Source organism: Fistularia commersonii, chromosome 23 (assembly GCF_037954325.1).
Source record: "Fistularia commersonii isolate RoL2024-O1a breed Wild chromosome 23, RoL_Fcom_v1.0, whole genome shotgun sequence".
Taxonomy (NCBI): domain Eukaryota; kingdom Metazoa; phylum Chordata; class Actinopteri; order Syngnathiformes; family Fistulariidae; genus Fistularia; species Fistularia commersonii.
Window position 1 is genome coordinate 14,426,887 of NC_141306.1, and position 21,934 is coordinate 14,448,820.

General features: G+C 44.0%; 6 non-coding genes across 6 annotated transcripts; 1 reads left to right on the forward strand and 5 right to left on the reverse strand.

Moving 5' to 3' along the window:
- Nucleotides 1-13,954: 13,954 nt before the first annotated feature.
- On the reverse strand, nt 13,955-14,026 carry trnap-agg (transfer RNA proline (anticodon AGG)). Its single transcript has one exon. It is a non-coding gene; the product is annotated as a tRNA-Pro (tRNA).
- A 3,757-nt stretch (nt 14,027-17,783) lies between these two features.
- On the reverse strand, nt 17,784-17,855 carry trnal-aag (transfer RNA leucine (anticodon AAG)). The gene has a single exon. It is a non-coding gene; the product is annotated as a tRNA-Leu (tRNA).
- A 108-nt stretch (nt 17,856-17,963) lies between these two features.
- trnap-cgg (transfer RNA proline (anticodon CGG)) lies at nt 17,964-18,035 on the forward strand. Its single transcript has one exon. It is a non-coding gene; the product is annotated as a tRNA-Pro (tRNA).
- A 433-nt stretch (nt 18,036-18,468) lies between these two features.
- Nucleotides 18,469-18,540, reverse strand: trnap-agg (transfer RNA proline (anticodon AGG)). Its single transcript has one exon. It is a non-coding gene; the product is annotated as a tRNA-Pro (tRNA).
- A 1,764-nt stretch (nt 18,541-20,304) lies between these two features.
- On the reverse strand, nt 20,305-20,376 carry trnap-agg (transfer RNA proline (anticodon AGG)). Its single transcript has one exon. It is a non-coding gene; the product is annotated as a tRNA-Pro (tRNA).
- Nucleotides 20,377-21,753: 1,377 nt separating this feature from the next.
- On the reverse strand, nt 21,754-21,825 carry trnap-agg (transfer RNA proline (anticodon AGG)). The gene has a single exon. It is a non-coding gene; the product is annotated as a tRNA-Pro (tRNA).
- Between the last annotated feature and the right edge of the window lie 109 nt (nt 21,826-21,934).

Consider the following 21,934-nt stretch of genomic DNA (forward strand, 5'->3'; position numbering starts at 1 on the left):
GCCCGGTCTAAGCCTCGGCCCAATCTACACCCGTCTTAAAACTACATGTTTATATTGTTTATATATCCCAACTCAGCTGAGACCCCCCTGTTCACCCCAGTTCAACCTATTTTCTGTTAACATTACAAATCCTTACAGCTAAGACCGGTAGCCAAGCACTTATATATATATATATATACACTGCTCAAAAAAATAAAGGGAACACTTAAAAAACACATCCTAGATCTGAATGAATGAAATATTCTTATGAAATACTTTGCTCTTTACACAGTTGAATGTGCTGACAACAAAATCACACCAAAATGATCAATGGAAATCAATTGTATCAACCCATGGAGGTCTGGATTAGGAATCACACTCCAAATTAAAGTGTAAAAACAAACTCCAGGCTGATCCAACTTTGATGTAATGTCCTTAAAACAAGTCCAAATGAATGTGTGTTGCTTCCTGAGTGGACACTATGATTTCACACAAGTGGGATTGACTTGGAGTTACATTGTGTTGTTCAAGTGTTCTATTTTTTTTGAGCAGTATATATATATATATATATATATATATATATATATATATAAAGCAGAAACTCCCCACAATCTGTTAGAAGCGAACAACTTCTGGGATGGAGGGGAGGATCGTCTTCAAGGAGAAAAACTCATTTCAGATGCTACGATAAGAACTGACAACAACTTTCTTTCAAGCTGAAGTTGAGGTGTCACGTTATAAGAATGTTCTATCCATCAGTTTAGTCGTAATGGTTTGTGAAAGGGTGACCGCTGGCAGACAAGTGGAGGAAGAAGTCCTTCGGAGAAACTCCTGCGCACAAAATAAGCTTTCAGTCAAGTTTAAGCAAGAAAAAAAAAAGCTCCCCGAAGGTGCTAATAAAATACAACAAATATTAGCCGCCTTCAGACAGAAAAGTTGGAAGAACTGTCCAGCTCAAATGTAGTTCTAGAAGTACTTTTAACAACTTGTTCAAGAACTAGCCTTCACCTGGGGAACCTTTTAGCTTTACATCTCCACAACTAGCGAGGACACTCGAACCTCGAGCTCAACGCTCAAAAACAAACCACCAAAGAAGAAGAACGGGAAGAAGAAACTTGACAAAATGGAGTTGGAGATTGTTCTGCATGTCCGGAATAATAACCATGGACCATCAGTTGGGTTGAGGCGTTTTTATCTTTTCCCTGAAGCGCTGAAGAACCCCGTTAGCCATTAGCTCTGGACTTGTTTTGTTCCTCCATGAGCCCTGGAAACCCCTCGGTGGCGTGGCGGGCCAGAAGAGCGTCGGTCCATTTCGTCACAAGAAAAACAACAGATCAGTAGCCGTGATCGAAGTATCTGTATCTGTATTCTAGTACAAACCTACTAGCAGTACCTTCTGCTCGCTCTAAGCGATCTCAGGCAAAACTGTTCTCAGTTCTACGACCTCAGTGGTGGAACAAACTTCCGGAAGCAACAAGACTAGCATCATCTCTCTCAACCTTCAAGCGCTGATGCCCCAGATCAGGTTGGCAGCAAGTTAGGCTATGCAGTGTGTGTGTGTGTGTGAGTGTACGTTTGTGTACGTCTGTGTCAAAAAAAAAAAAAAAACACTAACCCCAGCTTACTGTTCTGTATATTTCCTGTGCATCTTGTATTTGCAAGTGTATTTTCAGTCCTTATGTCATCTATTGTAAGTCGCTTTGGATAAAAGCGTCTGCCAAATGTAATGTAATGTAATGCTAATGCTAATGCTATCTATATGCCAAATGTAATATAATGTAATGTAATGCAATGTAATGTAATGTAATCTGGTGATCAGAAATCGGACATATCGTAATCATAAAGAGACGAGGTCGGCGGTGACGGACGGAGAACCGGCCTCGTTCCTGAGAAGGTTCGAGGAATCGTGATTGATTTCCAATTTTCTAATATTCCGACGGTTCGGTCAGTTCATCATTCTCTCGCCGGTTCATCCGTTCACTCGCCGACCCCCACCTGCATTACTCATTATTAGTGTGTCATTATTATTTTTTCTGAAATATGCATGTTGAGTGCATTCGGTGTTGTTGACTTCAATCAAACATACATTTTAATCGAATGCATTTGATCAGCGGTTTGACGTGTTCGTCTGTTCATCCGTTGGCTCACCACTTAGTTCCGTGCTCTCCCAGTCAACGGCATTTAAATTTTTCAGCTGTGATCTGTGCAGGTGTCTGCCATGAATATCAAACTCACCTCAAAGAGAATAATGCTCCTCTGAGGGCGCCCACACACACACACACACACACACACACACACACACACAAACACAGACAACCTCTGCTGTCAGCTGCGGGATAATTTATTATTAGCGTGATAAAAAAAATATGGGAGGTTCGCATCGGAGACAATGTAAATCGGCGAATCGGTCTATAAATAATAAATCTGTTATTGTTCGGTTCTTTCATCTTCACCGGAAGGCTCAAATAATCAACTTTGATATCGACGTTGTGCTCACATTTAAAAATGTGTGATTTTTGTTTGCTCGTCGGGCCTCGGTTACAGCGTTTTCCATTAGCATGAGCAGCCCTTTCCCGTTTCCCTGCACCTCTCCCTCTGTGTTTCTATAGTAACCTTGGCTAAAATCCAAACAGCCGGCAGGGCCTCTGAAGGGCACTACACAGGCAAGATGAAAGATTTCCACCAGGCGACTGCAGCTTCCAGGCGACAGATAAATGCATTTTTTTTTTTTTTAAAGGAGAACACGGTTCCGCCACGCAGAGCGAAGGTGAGAGTGGCCTGTCCGACATTCTGTTATTTGCAAATAATAGCACGCCTCGGTGTTTGCGGCTTTTACTTACACGCTCAGGTGACGCTGCCGTCACGGACTCACAAGGCGGGTTTCACACACACATGTACGGTAAACCCTTGTTTTTCGCAGGGGTTTCGTTCCAAAAAGAACCCGCGAAGTCGAAACCTTTATTTTTTTTTTACAATTATTATACAATTAAATACTCTATTATACATTGAAAAGAAAGTGCAAACCATTTTACAGGCTCAATCATTTGTTTCACAAATAAAAGTACTGTACTTTAGAAATGTTTTTTTTCAACATATAACTTCTGTACTGTACTGTCAAATCATAATTCTAATCATCAATGTGAACAGAAGGATTCAAATGGCGGAGATTAGCACCGCCCACCACGACCCGAGCAGTTGGATTAAACGGGAGTAAATTAAAAATGATTATGAAAAAAATGGCGGACAGTTGCAACCCTTTTTGCGTCCTTATTAAAGGACAGCTAAATGAATGAAGGCTTATGTGTTAACTTATTTTTAAAAGATTCAAACCTGCAAGATGAGAAGCGCCACAAAGTAAATGTTGGCGGCTCTCTTAAACTGGTCGTACAGGTTCAGGGGAATGAAGGTGATGAAGTTGTACTTGTGCGTCTTGATGGCATTTCCCTGTGTGGAAACAAAACAAAAAAAAACATTAGCAAGGTAGGCAAAGTGATGAGTGAATAGTCAAAGTACAATCCATTTGTTAACAAAAAAAAGATGGTATTGGGTGATGAAAGTGCGGTATTGAACAACTTGACTGGTGTTTGTCCGACCGCTCAATAACTAAATAGCATATGGATAGCATAGCATAATTCAAGTCAAAATGCATTATTTGAAAATGAAAAAGCATGAGCGTTTGGAAATGCTTTTTCATTTTCAGAATGTGGCTGCACAATTCCATAAATACAGTAAACCCTTGTTTTTCACGGGGGTTACGTTCCAAAAAGAACCCATGATAGGCAAAATCCGTGAAGTAGAAACCTTTATTTTTTTTTACAATTATTATACAATTAAATACTCTATTATACATTGAAAAGAAAGAACAAACCATTTTACAGGCTCAATCATTTGTTTCACAAATAAAAGCACTGTACTTTAGAAACTTTTTTTTTCAACAAATGGCGGACATTTGCAACCCTTTTTGCATCCTTATGAAAACTTCTTGCTGCCGTCGTCCTTATGTTTTTTTCTTCCTTCTTTATGGAACCAACGGAAGATTCATTCATTCCGTAATGCCGACCTACAGCCGCGTAGCTTTTAGCTTCCCTTAGCATGTCCAGAAGTTTAACTTTATCTGCCATAGATAGCATCTTCCGCCGCCTTTTGTCGCTCCAGAGCGTTTTGTCAACATTATGGGTTTTAGAGAAATTTCAAGAGAATTTGCACGTACGTCATGTAAATCTGTCAAGCTGTTTTACGTACGTGTACATATTAAACTGCAACGTTATTGACGCACAGGTGGAGAAGAAGCGGAGTGACTTTTTAGCCAATCAGAATGCAGAACACGATGCACCATGCAAATCCGTGAAGTAGCGAAACCGTGAAAAGTAAACGGCGTTATAGCGAGGGATCGCTGTATTACAATTCAAATGGATGGATGTCATTGCCAACATTTCAGGAAAAAGGTATTTTTCAGATGGAATCATATATATATACATATATACACATATGTGTGCGTCTGAGTTTGTTTTTCACGCCTCGCCGTCACACTTTAGTAACCATGAAGTAAATGCCACATGTAATGAACGTAATCTTGCAAAGTTAGACAAAGACATGCAACGGTTCACCTTCATTCCCAGGTAAGGACAATGTAGGGTCTCCAATGAACCTCCTGCATGTTTTAGGACTTTGGGAGGAACCTGGAAATAATTGAAAGCAACCCAACATGGAGACTCCACACAGAAAGGCCTCCGTGGGAACCGGCCGGGGACCTTCTGGCCGAGAGGAAGAAGTCATAACCACTGCAACACCCTTTGTGGAGAGGAAATCATGTAAAAGGAAAAAAAAATGAATCTGTAGAAAGAGGAAACTGATTTCAAGTTGCTTCCACCGCCAATGAAAACACTAATTCAGTTTTAGTTTTCAGTGCATTTGATTCTCTACCTGAACTGATACACTGACAAGTGAATTTAACAAGTCAAGTGAAGACATTCAAGTCCAGAGAAAAATGATTTATATACAGGACTGTCTCAGAAAATTAGAATATTGTGATAAAGTTCTTTATCTTCACCGCAATCAAAAAAACAAAAATCACTTTTTCATGATATTCTAATATTTTGAGATAGGATTTTTGAGTTTTCTTAACCTGTAAGCCATAATCAGCGATATTAAAACAATAAAAGTCTTGCAATATTTCAGTGGATTTGTAATGAATCCAGAATGTGTGACATTTTTGTTTTGCGTTGCAGAAGATAAAGAACTTTATCACAGTATTCTAATTTTCTGAGACAGCACATACGTGTTGGGGGTGAGGAAATGCTTTTTGCCGTTGCACCGGTTGCTGGCTGAGGCTGTTAGCATAGCATGTAGCCAACATGGCTCCCCCTACTGCTAAGGGACGCCCTGCATGAACCGCATTCAGCTTTTCAGACCCTCACGCTGCCACGTTTTGGATAAAGCCTTTAAATCGCGCTCTTGTACACATCGCCTCCGCCAAGCTCTACCAGCGAAACGTCAAACAAACAATCAAACAAACCCTCAGAATTTACGCCGTGAAGTTTTTTTTCTCACACTGCCGTTACCTTTCGGTTGTCTAGGCGGTGAAGTAGCTCAAAGCTCTGAGCATCAGTGTTTCTGTTTGTACCGTAAAAGATTCATAAGCGCCACATCCACATGAATCATTCACTAAGGAAATGATTGTCGTAAACATGAAGTGCCATCTCTGCCACTGCGCGCTGAAAAATTCATGCTTTTTAAGTCATAAATTATGACACGACGTGGCGCTCTAACTCTGAGGGGGAGGTCGACTTTCTCCTCATCGACCGACTTCCTCCTGACCGAGGTTTGCCATGCACACACACACACGCACACACACACACACAAGCAAAAGCACCGACACACACATAGTCACAGCTGTACAAGGGAAATTACATTTTCATCAACATGAAGTTCATTTTCACGTTCTTATTTTTAGTAGTTGTAGTATAAAACACAAAACAGGCAAGTTGAGATCCACAATACACACTTAAACAAATCTTTGAGTTTGAAGAACTTTGACAAAAAGGCTGAAAATGAAACACAGGCTTTTCATGTTTTAAGTGAGGGAGCTGACATTTAAGTTAAGATTTTGAGATACAGTAAACCCTTGTTTTTGGCGGGGTTACGTTCCAAAAAGAACCTGTGATAGGCAAAACCCGTGAAGTAGAAACCTTTTTACAATTATTATACAATTAAATACTCTATTATACATTGAAAAGAAAGAACAAACCATTTAACAGGCTCAATCATTTGTTTCACAAATGAAAGTACTGTACTTTAGAAAGGTTTTTTTCAACAAATGACTTCTGTACTGTCAAATAATAATTTTAATCATCAATGTGAACAGAAGGCTTCAAATGGCGGAGATTAGCTCCGCCCACCGCGACCCCAGTAATTGGATTAAACGGGAGAAAATTAAAAATGATCATGAAAAAAATTGCGGACATTTGCAACCCTTTTTGCATCCTTATTAAAACTTCTCGCTGCCGTCGTCCTTATGTTTTTTTCTTCCTTCTTTATGGAATGAACAGAAGATTCATTCATTCCGTAATGCCGACCTACAGCCGCATAGCTTTTAGCTTCCCTTAGCATGTCCAGGAGTTTAACTTTATCTGCCATAGATAGCATCTTCCGCTGCCTTTTGGGGCTTTTTGTCGCTCCAAAGTGTTTTGTCAACATGATGGGTTTTGGAGAAACTGGAAATTGCGAGAGAATTTGCACGTACGTCATGTAAATTTGTCAAGCTGTTTTACGTACGTGTACATATTAAACCGCGACGTTATTGACGCACAGGTAGAGAAGAAGCGGGGTGACTTTTTAGCCAATCAGAATGCAGATGCACGATGCAGATCCGTGAAGTACGAAAACCGTGAAAAGTAAACGGCGTCATAGCGAGGGATGACTGTATTACGTTGGAAAAAAAGCCAAAGTACAATGTGACCGTGTTTAAGACTTAGGCCCGCCCCTCCTGCGCTGCCATTGGATGGCTGGGAAGAGAGCGGCAATAACCAGCAGCAGCATTTTATCCACAGTGTGACCTTCTTTAATCCACAAGCATAATATTTGACAGGAATCAAGTGTTTTTTTTCTCATCAAAGATGATTGTCACAAAGTCTCACCAAAAGCTTTTGTTGTGTCGCGTCTCATATCTTATTCTCTGCGTTCTGAGCGGCTCGTCGTTCATCACTTCTGTTAGCAGGGTTTAGCAGGGTAGGTCAAAGTAAAGCCAGTGTGCTAGTAAATGCACAGGGTCGCATCACGAAGGGCATCCGGTTTAAAGCGTGTGCAAAGAACAAATATGCGAATCAAACCTAACAATCTCGTACCGGATCGGGTTTAACAACTATGACAGGAAAAGGTAGAGAGTTGGTGGACATGGTGCAGAGAAGGAGGGTGGATATACTGTGTGTCTGAAAGGTAGTAAGGCTAGAAGCTTAGGAGCAGCTTTAAGTTGTACTATTATGGTGCTGACAAGAAGAGAAATGGAGTAGGAGTTATCTTGAAGGAGGAGTTTGTTAGGAATGTTCTGGAGGTGAAAAGAATGTCAGATAGACTTATGAGTCTGAAACTGGAAATCGAAGGTGTGATGCTCGATGTTGTTAGTGGCTATGAACCACAGGTGGGATGTGAATCTGAAGAGAAGGAGAAGTTCTGGAATGAGTTGGATGAAGTGATGCAGAATATTCCCAGAAATGAGAGAGTGGTCATTGGTGCAGACTTCAATGGACATGTTGGTGAAGGCAATAGAGGGGATGAAGAAGTGATGGGCAGATTTGGTATCCAGGATAGGAACGCAGAGGGACAGATGGTGGTAGATTTTGCAAAAAGGATGGAAATGGCTGTAGTGAACACCTTTTTCCAGAAAAAACAGGAACATAGGGTAACTTATAAGAGCGGAGGCAGGAGCACGCAGGTAGACTACATCTTGTATAGACGAGGTAACCTGAAAGAGATCAGTGACTGCAAAGTAGTTGTAGGTGAGAGTGTAGCCAGACAGCATAGGATGGTGGTTTGTAGGATGACTCTGGTGACAAGGTAGATGAAGAGGACAAAGGCAGAGCAGAGGACAAAGTGGTGGAAGCTGAAAAGGGAGGAGTGTTGCATGGTTTTCAGGGAGGAGTTGAGAAAGGCTCTGGGTGGTCAGGGTGAGCTTCCAGATGATTGGACAACTACAGCTAGTGTTATCAGGGAGACAGGTAGAAGAGTACTTGGTGTGTTGTCTGGAAGGAAAGTAGATAAGGAGACTTGGTGGTGGAATGAGGAAGTGCAGGAGTTTATACAGAGAAAGAGGTTAGCGAAGAAGAAGTGAGATACTGAGAGGACTGAAGAGAATAGACAGGAGTTCAGGGAGACACAGCGTAAGGTAAAGATGGAGGTAGCAAAGGCAAAACAAAGGGCGTACGATGACTTGTATGCTCGGTTGGATAGTGTTGTATGGCTTTCAGGGAGGAGTTGAGAAAAGCTCCGGTCGATCATCTCGCCACTCTGCGTTGCGATCAGCGTTGCAGAGAAATTCAAGTCATTTCTCATTTTCCACAGGGTTTTCCTCACGGGTTCCCTTCATTTGTGGAGTCGCCAGGTTCTTCCCTTGTCTGTGTGGTTCCTCCGTGTGGTTCCTCACAGTCCAAACAAATGCACAAGGTTCATTCGACACCCTGAATTGGATGAATGAGAAAGTTACATGTCTCTTTATGTGACCTTGTGATGGATCACAACCAGTCCAGGCTGAACCCTTCATCTCGCCGGCCTCTCGCCTCCGACCCTCTCCATGCGTGAATGAATGCATGAAAACATTCCCAAATCTGAGAGCAGGGCCTTCCGGGCGTTTGCAGTTAAGGAGATGATCGGTCTGATTAAATAAAGGTCGGAAAAGCCAATAATCCCCTGGAATAGCTGAGGTTGTCAAACATGCAGAGCGACCGGCGTTCTTTCTTGTCTCATTCCACTTCTGCGGTCCATCCGGGGGTTTCGAACTGACGTGTCGGCTTTGAATCATGTTTAAGTTATTCATGTTGCGCTCAGGTGAGTTTTCGACCCTGGGGCAAGACCACAGAGTGCAGCTGGGCAGGAGGGTACAAGCACAGTCACGCTCAGGAGCGCCGAAAAACAATCATTTGACAGGATTGTTTAAATTCAACCAAACACGGCGTCGTCGTGGCAGGACCTCAGCTTCGGCTTTTCATTTTTAGGAACATGTTTTGTGCTTCGACTCACTGCCAGGCCCTGTTTTTTTTTTTTTTTTTTTCCCCCCCACGAGTGTGTGGACGTACGAGTGTGTGAGCATGTCCCTGCCTTTGTGTGTGTTCCTGCCTCCCTCTCTCCCTCTTCATATATTCGTCCCTCACCTCGAGGCGAGCCGATCCTCTTACAGTAATACCATTGCCTAATCTCAGAGGCGTATCAGAGGGAGCTCAGAGCGCTCAGCGCTAATAGGTTCACACAAATGGGATCTCGTCAAAAAACCCCCAATCCCCCTGCCACTGTAAATATGAAGAGCATTATCTGCGTCCGCCTGGAGGCCTCTGATGTGGAACTGATGCAGATTTGACAGAGCGACAGCGAGATAGCGGCCAAAAATGTGAACAAAAAAAAATAATAATAAAATGGGGTGAGCTAACATGCAGTTAGCCGTGTTACGGTGGTAATTTTATTGGTCGTGGAGATGAAGAGGAGCAAAAACTTCAGCCGTGCAAGGCTGACGTCCGTCCCCGCGGACGCGCATTCGGCAACTTTGCGTTTCGATCGCAAAGGCAACACGGGTCTGGCTTTTCAAAATAAACTCTACCGTACAATCGAACAAAACAACTCAACCCCGAGTCGCGGAATACGTGACAGTGTGGCTAGGTCGCGTGTCATTACAAGTAGCTGTTAGCCTAGCGTCCATCCCCACGATTGATTGACATACGGTACAGCCAATCCGAGAGCTCGATGCGAATACCGTTCCATCATGACTGATGGATTTGGAAGTGTGTAAGAGTCGACTGACTCCATGCAGTGTGAGACCTCATAGTGTGTGTAAGGCCAGAAATGGAGGTAGTGTAAGGTGGCCAAAATTGTACACAATTATATCGTGCCTTATGTGTTCATGCTGTTATGTAAGGGAAACAATACAAACACACACACACTCTCACACACACAGATATGTATTGCTGGTAGATTGTCCTTGGTCATTCTAAGAGTAGCTCGCGAGCCAAAAAGGTGTCCGTGCTCTAAATGGACATTTCAAGAGACGAAAAAGGACATTTTTAGATATAAAACAGGGGTAAATATTACTATTATTTGCATTCAATTCTGATATTGGTTAAAACAAAAAAAAAGAGGAATTATTTGTGTGTGTATTTCAACTAAGCTAGCATGTTAGCGCAGTGGTTAGCAGTGGTTCTGACATCAACGGAACAAATATGTCCTCCTTTTGTTTTTTCCTGGCTCTCGCTGGACAGCCGGACCGATTCCCTGCTAACTCCCAACGCTCCTGCCTGGTTCTGCTCAACAGGGTCATCCACGTGCAGGCAGCTGGACTTCTGTCTTCTACGTCCTCCACGTTGGAAGCCCTCCTCAGTCATGTTGGCCAGAGACACGCCGAGGTCTCGTCAAGCTTTCTCAGGCCAGTTTCTCCCGAGCGGGTTGTCGGTTCGCTGCAGGACGAGGCCGTCTTCAAGGTGGCGCCGAGAGTCCAGCAAGCTCTTGATGGTGACGCTTTCCAAGCATACAAGTCTCCTTCCCTTCCTTCCTGGATCGAGGAGGAGTCAAGCACGAATCGGGACTGGGATTGAATCAAGTTTTCTGAAGGTCCAATGAGGTTCCGGGTCATCCATGAGGAAGCTTCTCGGAAACGCCTTCAAGTGAAGACATTCAAGTCCAGTTGCCACAACAAGAAGTATCGATATGTTTTATTAGTTCCTATTCCCTGCAGATCGTAGCTTTCCTTCATCTGTTTCATGCAATTGTGGATATGGAGATATTTGTCGAGTTATTTTCGGTTTGATGAGCTGAGTTGTTTTCCCGAGGAGACTTCTGAACAAAAATAATCAAATTCAACTTTTTGGAATATCAATTCCGCTTTGGAGAGGGTTGATTGGCTGTGGCGAGCCCTGAAGGGAAAAGTCAAAAGGAGAAATTCTGCTTTGAAAATGCCATGAATCCCTTTGATCACATCCAGAAAACATTATATATTTTGCTTTGCAATAACAAATTCACGCCAAAAGCCCAAAGTTGAACACTGCAGGCGCAAGATTATTGTGATATGACACAATGCGGTTCACTTCCATGTTAACTTGAGAAATATATGTTTCATTTCGTCTCGATTTGGAGTTAAACTCCAGCTGTCAGCTTTTTAAATCTGCTTTGTGGACGTGTAAACTAACTTTCAGTCAACGCCAAGAACAAAACGTATCTCGAAGAAAAGATTCTATCGACTCAAACGATTTCAACGCTGATCAACGCTGACATCTTGAGACTAAACAATTGTCTTGGAAAGCAAGTATTAATGAATGTCTGTACAACTGTGTTGGCCTTATTATACATGACACGCACCTTTATTATTATCTATGGGCTTTGACTTCCTGTGACACTGAAATATTTGGCATCATTAATAAAATGAAATAAAATAAAATAAAATAAAATAAAATAAAATAAAATAAAATAAAATAAAATAAAATAAAATCATTGTAGTGTCCAATTATTTTGAATGTTTGGTGTTTTACCGAAGGCAAATGCAGTTATAGGCTTCTATTTTTCTTCTGTTTTTATTTTGCTACTTGCCCTCCTTGTAGTCTCTTTGTCAGTGGTTTAAGAAATCATCCAAATTATATCAAAAAGAACAATATAACTAAAATCTACTCGGTCAAGAAAGCTAAAGCCCTGTGTTTGGTTTGTTACGGGGTTTAAATCATTACACTGAAATAATATGAAGATATTACGTTTAAAAATGAATTTTGACCGCCGAGGATTTTTGTTTTTCACCAGCAATTGAAAAAAGAAGCTTTGCTTCTTTCATTATTTTATTTGAATTTTGATTCATTTTATTTATTCTAAACAATAACCCATTTTTAAGAAACTGCCAAAAACAGAATTCTCCATCCTTGCAGAGGAACTGTACTTTAAATAAACTGCAGTTATAAGGCATCTTAGAGAAAACTATGAGTTTCCTTGAAGTATCTGGAGGTGGAGTGTCCTTTCTTTGGAAATCAAAAAATGGTCACCCCAGCATAGATCAAGGTCTTGCCGATTGAAAATAAGCGCGGCGCTGTGCCCTCTGGCCTTCGTTTCGTGAGTTTTTCGGGGCCGAGCATGAAACCACAGTCAAAAGAAACACTTTGAAAATTACGTTTTTCAGTTTTGGTTCACAACACCTGGTTCACAACAGGGTTTTTCATCACAACACATAGAAAAGCAGATGGAAAGGAGGCCTGTTTTTGCAACTACAGAGAAAACAGTGACCAAAACATCAGCATGTTCAGGTGGGCTTGATGTAAATCACACCAGTCTGAGTTTATAAGTCAAAATATGGATAGAAATGAATTTATATCATTTGAGAAGTCGTTTTCCAAGGAAGCATGCTGGAACCACGGCGTAGGACCTTGAACCTTCGCCAAAAACAAATCAGGAAAACCAAAAGCCATTCCGTATAACTTTGTTAAATGAATTTATCTTCAGCCTCGTGGAGGCTTCTCTGGTGCCTGCCGGGGCTACTTATTCTCTTCGTGATCCCGGTGCTCGACAAGAACCTCCACAAATTCAGGTTAATGGCAACAGCCGGATCATCAGTTGCACCAGCTGCAGCGAGGCAGACAACCCAGCCGGAAAACCTGCTGACGGCAGGCTTCTGGTTGACCAGGAGTTCCCCCGGCCGTCGGGGCGCTGTGACGGCAACTCGCCATCCAAGACTGCTTTAGTATCACCGGGACGCCGTTTTTGGTCGTAATAATTCGTCAAATGAGCCTTATTTCAGGAGCCGCAAACAGAAAACGATACAATCTATAAGAGGGGACGGTCTGATTTGTGAATAAAGCTTGTTTTGAAGTGAGAAATCCGGTTGACCTATATATCCGTCTGCATACGTGTAATGTCTGATTATCCTGTGTAAAGGCACTATATTGCCACGAGCAGCACTTGCATACATACATAAGAGCGAGCAGGGAACGTGACCGGGCGCTTTGGTGCCACGCTGCGTTCCGGCAGCTGAATTACACAATCCAACCAATCAGCGCACCAGTGGAAAAAGCGGATAAACACGGTCCTACAGTGACATCCAGGGGCGTCCAAGTGCACTGCCCTGGTGGGGTCCACTGCACTGCTGCAGGCCTCCTGGGGCCTCCTGGGGCCTCCTGGGGCCTCCTGGGGCCTCCTGGGGCCTTCTGGAGACCCACGGCACTGGGAAATTGGAGTCTCCAGTGACTATGCATCCACAAACTGCAAAAGAATAAGAATAAGAATAAGAAGAAGAAGAAGAAGAAGAAGAAGAAGAAGAAGAAGAAGAAGAAGAAGAAGAAGATGATTCTCGCTTTTGGTGTGAGAGGTCCCGGTCAAATCCCTGACGGGCCCTTCTTTTTGTACATTCCCGTATTTCCTATCTGCAGCCCTCTTCCACCAGACATGCATATACTTTCTGTCCATGACGGAAGGAACATGCTAACAAGGCATCTGGGCCTTCTAGGGCCAATGGCATTGCTGGTTACTTTCTTAATCTCCATCGCAGTAGCCGGGCAAATCACTGATTGCTTTGTGGCGCCAGGTGAATCTGCCTTCTTCAATACCTTGAATAATCAGGATTCTTCAAGCAGTTCTTCGGTCTTCCGTGTCAACGTATGTGCTCACCACTCAACTCTATCTTCAATGTAGGCATCCTGTGCAACAAAGAAGTCGGAGCCAATATCCCGCTTCAAATGACAACAAAACCAACTTACTTGCTCACATGACGGTGCTGTGAAAAAGGAGGAGCATACAAGGTGAGAGTCACGGGCTCGTCCGGGAGTTGAACCCGGGACCTCTCGCACCCTAAGCGAGAATCATACCCCTAGACCAACGAGCCATGCCCATTGCATGCATTTCAACTTTTTTTCTCGCTTTATTAAATCTCTTTTTCAGTTTGATTTCTTTATTGATATTCCCCTCATCCACCTTCTTTAGTACCAGGGCTTACAATGGGCCCATGGCATTGCTTGTTACCTTCTGGATCACTTCTGCAGGAAACTGGAAACAGGAATAATATCATACAATGATCTGATGCGAGGGGGAGCCAAGATGGCAGCATGTGCAATGTCCTTTCAGTGTCTCTCTGGGTTAAGTCGTTTTAAATGATTTTATTGCATTTAAATCTTATTTTAATAAGTTGCTGTTGATATTTTTACCAAAATCCTATCACATGCTACAAGTGCATTGGGATTTTAATGAACTGAGTGACTTTTAACAAACTTGGCTAACAGGCCTGGGCTTGTTGTACCTCCTGGAGCCTGAGCCTGCTTCATCCCCCTAGAGACTGAGCTGGGAGGACTACACTTCTCTTGGAACAAGGCTAACTGGCCTAAGCTTCCTCATCCCCCTGGAGACTGGTCTGCTGGGTCTAAACCTCTCCTAGGAGCCGAGCTAACTAGCTTGAGCCTTCCTCTCCCCCCTGGAGGCTGGTTGGGGCCTACACCTCTCCTAGAGCGGAGCGAACTAGCTCGAGCCTTCTCCTGCCTACACTTCTCCTGGAACCTGTTATATTCCCCTGGAGACTGTTCTGGGAGGCTTACACTTCTCCTGGAACCGAGCTAACTAACTTTAGCCTGCTTCATCCCCATGTAGACTGGTTGGGGGCCTACACTTCTCCCACAGCCAAGCTAACTAGCTTGAGTCTGCTTCATCCGCCTCAAGGATGGGCTGGGAGGCCTACACTTCTCCTGGAGCCTGCTACACTTCTCTTGGAAAAAAAGTGGAGGACAGTGGCATTTTTCATTATTTTGGTTTACTTATTGGCAGCCTGTGACAAGAGACCTAACAAAGTTTCCTGGGTGAGTACCCATAACAATGTGTTGTGTTTTAGGACACTTACCAAGTGATGCAGAATATTCCCAGAAATGAGAGAGTGGTCATTGGTGCAGACTTCAATGGACATGTTGGTGAAGGCAATAGAGGGGATGAAGAAGTGATGGGCAGATTTGGTATCCAGGATAGGAATGCAGAGGGACAGATGGGGGTAGATTTTTCAAAAAGGATGGAAATGGCTGTAGTGAACACCTTTTTCCAGAAAAAACAGGAACATAGGGTAACTTATAAGAGCAGAGGTAGGAGCACGCAGGTAGACTACATCTTGTATAGACGAGGTAACCTGAAAGAGATCAGTGACTGCAAAGTAGTTGTAGGTGAGAGTGTAGCCAGACAGCATAGGATGGTGGTTTGTAGGATGACTCTGGTGACAAGGAAGATGAAGAGGACAAAGGCAGAGCAGAGGACAAAATGGTGGAAGCTGAAAAGCGAGGAGTGTTGCATGGTTTTCAGGGAGGAGTTGAGAAAGGCTCTGGGTGGTCAGGGTGAGCTTCCAGATGATTGGACAACTACATCTAGTGGTATCAGGGAGACAGGTAGAAGAGTACTTGGTGTGTCATCTGGAAGGAAAGTAGATAAGGAGACTTGGTGGTGGAATGAGGAAGTGCAGGAGTGTATACAGAGAAAGCGGTTAGCGAAAAAGAAGTGGGATACTGAGAGAACTGAAGAGAACAGACAGGAGTTCAGGGAGATGCGGCGAAAGGTAAAGATAGAGGTAGCAAAGGCAAAACAAAGGGCTTATGATAACTTGTATGCTCGGTTGGATAATATGGAGGGTCAGAATGATCTATACAGGTTGGCGAAACAGAGAGATAAAGATGGAAAGGATGTACAACAGCTCCGGGTGATTAAGGACAGAGAGGGAAATGTATTGACAGATGCTAGAAGAGTGATGGGAAGATGGAAAGAGTACTTTGAAGAGCTGATGAATGGGGAAAATGAAAGAGAGGCAAGGGTAGAAGAGGTGATTATTGAAGACCACAAAGTAGCACAAATTAGTAAAAGTGAAGTAAGGAAGGCATTGAAGAGGATGAAGAGTGGAAAAGCAGTTGGTCCTGATGATATACCTGTGGAGGTCTGAGAGACAGCGGTCGATTTTCTGACCGGATTATTCAACAGGATCTTAGAGAGTGAGGAGATGCCCGAAGAATGGAGACAAAGTGTGATGGTGCCTATTTTTAAGAATAAAGGGGATGTGCAGAATTGTGGCAATTATAGAGGGATAAAGTTGATGAGCCATACAATGAAGTTATGGAAAAGAGTAGTGGAAACTAGACTGAGAGCAGGAGTCAGCATTTGTGAACAGCAGTATGGCTTCATGCCTAGGAAGAGTACTACAGATGCAGTATTTTCGTCGAGAATGCTAATAGAAAAGTACAGAGAAGGCCAGAGGGAGCTGGTTTGTGTTTTTGTAGACCTAGAAAAAGCATATGACAGGGTGCCAAGAGAGGAGCTCTGGTATTGTATGAGGAAGTCTGGAGTGGCAGAGAAGTATGTTAGACTGGTGCAGAACATGTATGCTAGCTGTGAGACACTGGTACGGTGTGCTGTAGGGGTGACAGAGAAGTTTAAGGTGGAGGTGGGACTCCATCGGGGATCAGCTCTGAGCCCCTTCTTGTTCGCAATGGTGATGGACAGGCTGACAGATGAGGTTAGACAGGAATCCCCATGGACCATGATGTTTGCGGATGACATTGTGATCTGTAGTGAGAGCAGACAACAGGTAGAGGAAAATCTAGAGAGGTGGAGGTATGCTCTGGAAAGGAGAGGAATGGAAGTTAGTCGCAGCAAGACAGAATATATGTGTATGAACGAGAGGAACTCGGGTGGAGCGGTGAGGCTACAGGGAGTGGAGATCAAGAAGCTGGAGGATTTCAGGTACTTAGGGTCAACAGTCCGGAGAAACGGAGAGTGCGGAAAAGAGGTGAAGAGACGGGTCCAAGCAGGTTGGAATGGCTGGAGAAAAGTGTCAGCGGTACTATGTGATAGAAGACTTTCGGCCAGAATAAAAGGAAAGGTGTGCAAGACAGTGGTGAGACCAGCGATGATGTTTGGACTAGAAACTGTTACAATGATGGAAAGACAGCAGGCAGAACTAGAGGTTGCAGAGATGAAGATGTTGAGGTTCTCTTTGGGAGTGACAAGGATGGATAGGATCAGGAATGAGTCTATCAGAGGAACAGCACATGTTCGATGTTTTGGAGAGAAGGTCAGAGAAGCCAGACGGAGATGGTTGGGTCATGGACAGAGGAGGGATAAAGAATATATTGGTAGACGGATGCTGGAATTGGAGCTGCCAGGCAAGAGGTCTGGAGGAAGACCAAAGAGAAGATTTATGGACGTGGTGAGAGAAGATGTGAAGGTAGTTGGTGTGAGAGAGGAGGATCCAGAGAATAGGGTTAGATGGAGAAAGTTGACTCGCTGTGGCGACACCTGAAGGGAAAAGCCAAAAGCAGAAGAAGAAGAAGAAGAAGGTGGGGCAGCTAAACTGGGCATTGTAATCAGCGATTTCTGAGAAAATCGAGTCACCTCTCATTTGCCACTGGGTTTTCTCACATTCAAAACCTTTAATAAGTGGGATTCTTCAAGCAGTTCTGGCCAACTTCAACGTAAGTACTAACCACTGAACTCTGTCTTCACAGTAGCATCCTGTGCAACAAAGGAGTCGGAGCCAATATCCCGGCTCAAATGACAACAAAACCAACTTACTTGCTCACATGACAGTGCTGTGAAAAAGGAGGAGCATACAAGGTGGGAGTCACGGGCTCGTCCGGGAGTTTAACCCGGGACCTCTCGCACCTTAAGCGAGAATCATACCCCTAGACCAACGAGCCACGCCCATTGCATGCATGTCAACTGTAGGTGTAACAGCTGTGAAAAAGGAGGAACAAAAAAGGTCAGAGTCAAGGTCTAATATGGGATTTTACTGGACAAGCCTTTGTGGCTCGTTGGTCTAGTCGTATGATTCTCGCTTCGGGTGCGAGAGGTCCCGGGTTCAAATCCCGGACGAGCCCCTCTCTATATATCTTCCCGTATTTCATATTTGCACCCCTCTTCCACCAGTCTTCCTGTTTATGATGGAAAGAATATGCTGCTTGTGGCGCTAGGTGTATCTAGCTTCAAATTAGCCTGATCTTGTTCCGAAGGTCTGATTATTCTTCAGGGTGGCCTGGTCTTCCAGCTTGGGCAGGACACTGGAAACAGGCCTGATCCTCTCCAAAACACATTTGTACTTTGGCAGGAGGGCTGTACTACTCTGCCTTCAGATTAGCGTGCAGGCTCTGGTTGTTCTTCAGGGTAGCCTGGTATTACAGCCCTCAAGGATGTTTTTAAGGATGGCTTTGGCAGGACACTGGAAACAGGCTGGATCCAAATGACAACAAAACAAACTTACCTGCTCACATGACAGTGCTGTGAAAAAGGAGGAGCATACAAGATGAGAGTCACGGGCTCGTCCGGGATTTGAACCCGGGACCTCTCGCACCCTAAGCGAGAATCATACCCCTAGACCAACGAGCCACCCCCATCGTTCGCATGTTGACTGTTTTTCGCGCTTTATTAAATCCCTATTGGGGTTTGTTTTCTTTATTTATGTTCCCTTAATCCACCTTCTTTAGTACCAGGGCTTACAATGGGCCCATGGCATTGCTTGCTACCTTCTGGATCACTTCGGCAGGAAACTGGAAACAGGAATAACATCATACAATGATCTGATGCAAGGGTGAGCCAAGATGGCAGCATGTGCAATGTCTGCTTCATCTCCCCTACAGACTGAGCTGGTAGGACTACACTTCTCTCGGAACAGAGCTAACTGGCTTAAGCTTCCTCATCCCCAGGTAGACTGGTTTGGGGGCCTACACTTCTCCCAGAGCTGAGCTAACTAGCTTGAGCCTGTTTATCTGCCCCAAGGCTGGGCTTGGAGGCCTACACTTCTCCTGGAGCCTGCTGCACCTCTCTTGGAACAAAAGTGGAGGACAGTGGCATTTATCATTATTGTGGTTTTCTTATTGGCAGCCTGTGACATGAGACCTAACAATGTTTCCTGGGTGAGTACCCATGACTATATGTTGTGTTTTTGGGACACTTACCATAATGGCACTGATTGTAATACTGTGTATGGGCAATCACAGACTCATTGGGTCTGGTTCTTACATTCTATGAGCTTAGTGGAAAGAACTGCTCGGAGTCAACAAACAAAAAGAAAGATTGTTCCAGACAGTAATCCGAAGAAAAGATTTATGATTCTCCTACTTTTACATTTATCTGGAAATGTGTAGCCTACTCCTGGTCCTGGACTGCAATGTATCAAGACTCCTGCTGATTTAAAATCCATGTCTGGTCTCAAAAGTGTTCATCTTAAAGTGTGCACTGTAATGTGAGGAGTGTGGTTCAGTCCTGCTTGATATGTACAACATCATGGAAATGCTGTGTTGGCATTTGGTGCTACATGAATCAAATTTGATTGGTCGTGACTTGACTCAGTAATCTTTTGTGGCTCGTTGGTCTAGGGGTATGATTCCCGCTTTGGGTGCGAGAGGTTCCGGGTTCAAATCGCGGACGAGCCCGAGCCCTTCAACGCAACATTCTGCTGTGTCCTACGGACGATTCCGGTCCACTGTTGCCACATATCTTTCATCCTCTGCTTCAACCACCATGTTCCACAATCGCAGGCTTTTCCATTCAATGAGTACTTGAATTGAAGGGAAACCTTCCAAGTGTCTGTCAGCTCCACACGGAGGACACCTTTGCAGGATTTAGTTCTCAGGACCACCTCGCTACAATTTTGGCCGCAATGGTGGGACTGAAAATAGAGTCTCCCTGCAAGCCCTTTAGTACCAGGGCTTACAATGGACCCATGGCATTGCTGGTTACCTTCTTGTTTTCCATCACAGCAGCCAGGCACTTCACCCATTGCTTGTTGCGCCAGGTGAATCTGCCTTCAGATTAGCGTGCAGGTTCTGATTATTCTTCAGGGTAGCCTGCTATTACAGCCCTCGAGGATGTTCTTTAGAACTGCTTCGGGAGGTACACTGGAAACAGGCTGGATCCTCTCCAAAACACAGTTGTACTTTAATAAGCGTGATTCTTCGAGTAGTTCTTCGGTCTTCCATGTCTGGCCAACGTCAACGTAAGTACTAACCACTCAACTCTGTCTTCAACTTAGGCATCCTGTGCAACAAAGGAGTCGAAGCCAACATCCCAGTTCAAATGACAACAAAACCAACTTACTTGCATCACATGACAGTGCTGTGAAAAAGGAGGAGCATACAAGGTGAGAGTCACGGGCTCGTCCGGGATTTGAACCCGGGACCTCTCGCACCCTAAGCGAGAATCATACCCCTAGACCAACGAGCCACGCCCATTGCTGTATGGCAACTGTTTTTCGATCTTTATTAAATCTCTATTTTAGTTTGATTTCTTTATTGATATTCCCTTATATTCCCACTGGAAACAGGCTGGATCCTCTCCAAACCACAGTTTGTTCTTTAGTACTGCACGTTCTTTAGTACCAGGGCTTACAATGGGCCCATGGCATTGCTGGTTACCTTCTGGATTGCTTCGGCAGGAAACTGGAAACAGGAATAACATCATGCAATGATCTGCTGCAAGGGTGAGCCTTCTGGATTGAAGGCGTGGCTCCTTTCAATGTATCAAGACTCCTGCTGACTTCAAATCAATGTCTGGTCTCGAAAGTGTTCATCTTAATGTGCGCAGTGTAATGTGAGGGATGTGGTTCAGTCCTGCTTGATATGTACAGCATCATGGAAACGCTGTGTTGGCATTTGGTGCTATATGAATCAAATTTGATTGGTCGTGACTTGACTCAGTAATCTTTTGTGGCTCGTTGGTCTAGGGGTAAAAGCCTTCTTCCACAGCTGGAAAGGAATCAGCTCCTCTTTGGGACTAACAATCCACTACTTTGGTTTTGCTCAGGACAGATCATTTCGAGAAGGGGTTGACTCGTGAAAATGCAACTAAACCATTCTTCAAATCCATGAAAGGTGGTGCACCATGGAGGATGGAACCATACAACCAGCAAAGATTATTTCTTACTGAGAGTGACGAGACTGCAACAATGTTCAGTGTTTACTTCTCAAAGGTCATCAGAAGGAAATCCCAAGGGTCAGGAATCCCATATCAGTTTCGAGCTGGTAAAAGGCAGTGTTTCCTCAAACGTTCTCCAAGTGCTTGTTCATGAGAGAATGTGGGGTTTCCGTAAGTCTTTCTATAGATTGCGGTTCAGTCCTGCTTGATATGTACAGCATCATGGAAACGCTGTGTTGGCATTTGGTAATATATGAATCAAATTTGACTGATCGTGACATGACTCGGCATGTGGCTTGTTGGTCAAGGGGTGTGTCACATTGTCCCTCAGTCTCAGGCCAGACTTTGCCTTTGCTTCACTTTTCCATCTTCTCTCAGTCTGTACAGACGAAGCAGCACTGCCGATGAAGGGGTGTCGGGACTCTTTGACATTGCCTCGTGTCTTGCTTTGGAATACTTGTATTTCTCCACCAGGCCCAATTATGGTGGGGATGGGGCATCTTGGATGTAGAGTCCTGTGCCGATGAGGTATCTGGATCGTCCAAACCAGCCCGATGAGCCCTCTTCCATTGGAAATGCGTAGACATTCCATTCACCATGTCAGGTATTTGCGATGAGGCTTCTGAGTAGTTCAAGCCAGTAGTTCAAGTGCTGTGAAAAAGGAGGAGCATACAAGGTGAGAGTCACGGGCTCGTCCGGGATTTGAACCCGGGACCTCTCGCACCCTAAGCGAGAATCATACCCCTAGACCAACGAGCCACACCCATTGTGTGCATGTCAACTGTTTTTGTAGCTTTATTAAATCTCTATTTTGGTTTGATTTCTTTATTTATATTCCCCTCATCCACCTGGATGAGCCCCTCTGATG